Genomic DNA, 6,000 nt, shown 5'->3' with positions numbered 1-6,000 from the left:
TAACCAAAAAAAGTGTTAAACAAATCAAATTATATTTTCTATTTGAGATTCTTCAAATTAAGAGTTGATGACAGCTTTGCATACTCTTTGCATTCTCTCAACCAGCTTCATGATGTAGTCACCTGGAATGCATTTCAATTAATAGGTGTGCTTTGTTAAAGTCCATTTGTGAACTTTCTTTCCTTCTTAATGCGTTTGAACCAATCAGTTGTGTTGTGACAAGGTAGAGGTGGTATACAGAATATAGTCCTATTTGGTAAAAGACCAAGTCCATATTATGTTAAAATAAGCAAAGAGAAACGACTGTCCATCATTACTTTTATGATTTAACCTTTAGGTCAGACAGGAAAGGAAGATCCAGAGTTACCTCTGCTGCAGAGGACAAGTTCATTAGTGTTACTAGCCTCAGATATTGCAGCCCAAATAAATGCTTCACAGAGTTCAAGTAACAGACACATCTCAACATCAACTGTTCAGAGGAGACAGCATAAATCAGGTGTTCATGGTCAAATTTCTGCAAAGAAACCACTACTAAAGGATACCAATAAAAAGAAGAGACTTGCTTGGGCCAATAAACACGAGCAATGGAAATCTGTCCTTTGATCTGATGAGTCCAAAGGAGGAGGAGGAGGTGTGATGGTGTGGGGTGCTTTGCTGGTGATACTGTCAGTGATTTATTTAGAATTCAAGGTACACTTAACCAGCATGGCTACCACAGCATTCTGCAGCAATACGTCATCCCATCTGGTTTGCGCTTAGTGGGACTATCATCTATTTTTCAACAGGACGGCTACCCAACACACCTCCAGGCTGTGTAAGGGCTATTTGACCAAGAAGGAGAGGGATTGAGTGCTGCAATCAGATGACCTGGCCTCCACAGTCACCCGACCTCAACCCAATTGAGATGGCTTGGGATGAGTTGGACCACAGAGTGAAGGAAACGCAGCCAACAAGTGCTCAGCATATGTGGAAACTCCTACAAGATTGTTGGAAAAGCATTCCAGGTTGGTAAAGCTGGTTGAGAGAATGCCAAGAGTGTGCAAAGCTGTCATCAAGGAAAAGGGTGTCTACTTTGAAGAATCTAAAATATACTTTGATTTGTTTAACACTTTTTTGGTTACTACATGATTCCATATGAGTTATTTCACTGTTATTCTACAAAATAGAAAATAGTAAAAAATAAAGAAAACCCCTGGAATGAGTAGGTGTGTCCAAACTTTTGACTGGTGCTGTAAGTAATTAAGAGGCAGCATACATACACAGTGGACCTGCAGGAGACTGGGTTAAGGTACGACAGAAATTAATTCTAGTTGGCTGTGATTGCACTTTACGGAAAGGCTGTCGTCAAGATGATTGTGGCAATATTTATTGGTCATAGAGGCCTTTACCCAAGAATTAATGCATAACAGCAAATCTTGTTAAGTTTTTATTTTATTTTTGTGTGTGTCAGAGGATGGAGACTATTATGATTAGAAATGGATTACTGTGACGATCATTATTCTAAATGGTTAACCAATGGAAAGGCAGTAAGCACAGATTTTGTAGAACACTTTCTTCTGCAGTGTGTTGATTATGGGGATGTTAGTGGATGAAAAAGGTTCAGATTATTAAAGTAGATCCTTAAAATGTACTGACCTATTTCAGAGTTCACAGTTACCCTCATATTTATACATCTATTCATAAATGTAAATAAGCATTTTAAAAACGAATGTGTATATTGTATTTTTAAGGAGGAATTTGTAAGATTTACATCTTGGTTACCTCATGGAACACTTAATAGAGATTTGTTGCCAGTTAATGAATGAGTTGATTCCTAAAGTAATCCACACACTGTGAAAGAAAGGGTTTCCCCCAATTTTAGTGTATGTTTATGCAGATTTCTAGCAATAATCCTTCCTCTTGGTTCTCCTGTGAGGGCAAAGTGAAGCACCATTTACTCAAAGCGATGGTACTGCAGTATTAGGATGTGACTCGTCTCGTTTGGAATTTTTGCTTTTGTCTGTGAATACAAATGTAAATACGCTTCAAATGTATTATATATATAAAAATATATGCTTTTGTAGGTCACATACTGTTTTTGCAGAGATTGTAAGGCTTGATATTTAAAGTTTAATTTTATTATTCTGTCGTAGGTCAAAATAACTTTTATTTTCAATACAAAAGGAAGGTCAAAACTGAAAAACTTTGGTTCAGTTTGCCTCAGAAAGCTACAACTGCATCTTTTGTCTTTCAGAAGCACTTTTTAAAATGTGTGATCTATAAATCATATATTTCTCTTTTTCAAAGGCATTTGCATAGATTTAGAGGTGCTTGTGTGATCCTGTCATTTTCTATCAATAGATGTTTAATTCAAAAGAGCAAACAAACACACACGATGCCTAAAAGAGGTGACATGTGATTGTGTTAGACTTAGGGGGGTCCATGTTTCTTACCAGTGTGTGGATTGATATTTTTAGATAGGGCCCTATGAGTTCAATGGCTCTAGTTCCATTCCTTATAATTCCATACTCTGTTATTGGCTAGGCTACTTAGCAGCAACTATGTGCTCACAGATAGGCTATTAAAGACCACCCAAAGCCATTACAATATCAATACTGCTTTTGTTCCCTTCGATTGGGCACAGATGCTGGGTTGTGGTGGTCAGTTTTACTGTATGTAGGTTTTTGTGTTACGGTCTTCAACACTGCGGTTGGTTCTATTTGTGGCTTTACTTTTTGAAGTCAGCTCATATTTAGGGAGGCTGTCGGGCTACACTAGATGGTGATTTGGATTCCCTCCCTCTCTCTGTCTGATCCTTGAAGGTTATTTGGGGACATTTTACATGATTTTATGTTGAACCTTGATTTTTCCTTGATTTTGTAACATTTTCTGTGAAGCTTTGTGAGAAATCTTTTTAAGATGTGCTCAATCCAAAGATTTGTGTTTTGTCATTCTGCAGTGCTTAGAACCCGGTCCTAGATGGTGCAAGTAAGCTATTCATGTGTGCATTTCTCGGCTGCACACCCTACATAGAATATGTTTGAATTTATGTATTCCCATTCCTACAAAACAGAGTTAACATGGGTCTGGTTCTGCTGAAGTGATTTTAATCTTGTTTGTGATTGTTGTTTTTTGTTTCTTTGTTTTATCTCTTAAAATCTATGGCCAGTTCTAAGTTGTGGTGCTGGAAACAGTTATTTCATGAGATTGACCACTCAGAGAAGAAGCTCTTTAGTGGCACTAACCTGTGTGGTGATACAAAACTATCCCATGGACTCTGAAGATGACGGATCGCTATCTATCTTTTAACACAATGGAGAATGTCTTCAAGCTGTTTTATGGAAACATCTTGGAATAGCCTAGAGTGAATTTTCAGTCTTGATGAAGTATATTGAAAAAGATTGGCCTACCGAATATTCAAAAGAACTATGTTCTGTGCTTTTTCTTTAAAAAAAGTATCCCTTTCGATTTATCCTTTGATTGAAATGAAAAGAGAGGGGAAGAAAATATAAAATGCTTGGGAAAATATACAGTCATAATTTCAGGATGTAAATTACTGTTGCATTTTTTCTTACTTGTTTCTTGATGTTAATATTGATGTAAATACAAATTTCTATTTAAACATTACGTTGTGTGTGTTGTGTTTTTCATAGCGAGTGAAAGTTTCTAAGTTCCGAGTTAGCTTGGCCAGAGAGAAGGGGATGAGAACTGAGGTTTAGTCACTGGACCCCACTTATCATCTGGGTACAAATGATGTCTGGAGACTGGGGGTCTGCGTGAACTAGGAGCCAGAGGGTGAGAGAGGAGGTGAGGGGGTCTCTGATTGCGAGGGCGGGGGTTGTATGAGGTTTTGAGAGGAAGGTGGAGGGTACAGGAGGCTGGAGAAGTGGCAACATTGAGGTCATTTGGAGTGTGGGATCTGCTTGCTTTTGAATCTGTACTGTTGACCGACGAAGGGGCGTAGACTTCGTCTCCTAACTTTGTCTTGCCTCCAGAAAAAAATGTGTGTACCAGAACAGCCCAAAAAAACTTAACTGAAGTCCAAAACGGAGAAAAGAAACATCACAAAAGGCTGTCATAATACAGTGGATTCAGAAAGTATTCAGACCCCTTTCCTTTTTCCACATTTTGTTACATTAGACTTTTTCTCAAATTGATTAAATACATTTTTCCCCTCATCAGTCGCACAATACCCCATAATGACAAAGCGAAAACAGTTTTATTTTTTATTTTAGCAAACCTTATTTACATAATTATTCAGACTCTTTGCTATGAGACTTGAAATTGTGCTCCGATGCAACCTGTTTCCATTGATCATCCTTGAGATATTTTTACAACTTGATTTAAGTCCAACTTTGGTAAATTCAGTTGATTGGACAAAATTTGGAAAGACAACACCTGTCTATATAAGGTCCCACAGTTGACAGGATATGTCAGAACAAAAACCAAGCCATGAGGTCGAAGGAATTGTCCGTAGATCTCAGAGACAGGATTGTGTCGAGGCACAGATCTGGGGAAGGGTACAAAACATGTCTGCAGCATTGAAGGTCCCCAAGAACACAGTGGCCTCCAATATCCTTAAATGGAAGAAATTTGGAACCACCAAGACTGTTCCCAGAGCTGGCCGCCCGGCGAAACTGAGCAATCGAGGGAGAAGGGCCTTGGTCAGGGAGGTGACCAAGAACCCGATGGTCACTCTTGACAGAGCACCATAGTTTTTCTGTGGAGATGGGAGAACCTTCCAGAAGGACAACCATCTCTGCAGCACGCCACCAAATCAGGCCTTTATGGTAGAGTGGCCAGACGGAAGCCACTCCTCAGTAAAAGGCACATGACAGCCCGTTTGGAGTTTGCGAAAAGGCACGTAAAGGACTCGCACACCCTGAGAAAGATTCTCTGGTCTGATGAAGCCAAGATTGAACACTTTGTCCTGCATGCCAAGCGTCATGTCTGGAGGAAACCTGGCACCATCTCTATGGTGAAGCATGGTGGTGGCAGCATCATACTGTGGGGATGTTTTTCAGCGGCAGGAACTGGGAGACTAGTCAGAATCGAGGGAAAGATGAACGGAGCAAAGTACAGAGAAATCCTTGATGAAAACCTGCTCCAGAGCGCTCAGGACCTCAGACTGGGGTGAAGGTTCACCTTCCAACAGGACAAGGACCCTAAGCACACAGCCAAGACAACGCAGGAGTGACTTCAGGACAAGTCTCTGAATGTCCTTGAGTGGCCCAGCCAGAGCCCGGACTTGAATCCGATCTCTAGAGACACCTGAAAATACCTGTCCAGTGACTCTCCCCATCCAACCTGACAGAGATTGAGAGGATCTGCAGAGAAGAATGGGAGAAACTCCCCAATTACAGGTGTGCCAAGCTTGTAGCGTCATAGCAAAGAAGACTCAAGGCTGTAATCGCTGCCAAAGGTGCTTCAACAAAGTACTAAGTAAAGGATCTGAATACTTATGTAAATGTGATATTTCATTTTTTTTAATATATATATTTGCAAAAAATTCGAAAAACCTGTTTTTGCTTTGTCATTATGGGGTATTGTGTGTAGATTGACGAGGGGGTGGGGGGGGGGGGGTGGGGGGTTGTAATCAATTTTAGAATTAGGCTGTAATGTAACAAAATGTGGATAAAGTCAAGGGGTCTGAATACGGTTTTCGGTTTGGAAGCATGCATATGAGAGTCAGAATGCAAACCAAAATTCTATCGCTCTGAAATTAAAAACATGATGAACCAACTAAATGTGAGCCCCTCTGCATTGCTTTGCCCCATTGCTTAGTAGACCTACTGAAGGTAAGAAGGATTTATTAATGAGTTTGTCTCCACATGACCTTTGCACAAAGAGAGTGAGACGAATACACGGTCACCTCAACATTACATCCTTTCATCTTCAATTTTTCCTGTGATTGGTCACCCCTGGTGCGCACTTTTGTCTTTAACCACATCAATTTCCTCTCACCCCTATGCCCTATTGACCCTTTCATGTGCGCTGTCTCGAAACAAGACTTTTTCGCTT

Source organism: Oncorhynchus mykiss, chromosome 16 (assembly GCF_013265735.2).
Source record: "Oncorhynchus mykiss isolate Arlee chromosome 16, USDA_OmykA_1.1, whole genome shotgun sequence".
Classification (NCBI taxonomy): domain Eukaryota; kingdom Metazoa; phylum Chordata; class Actinopteri; order Salmoniformes; family Salmonidae; genus Oncorhynchus; species Oncorhynchus mykiss.
Note: the sequence above shows the minus strand (reverse complement) of the source record.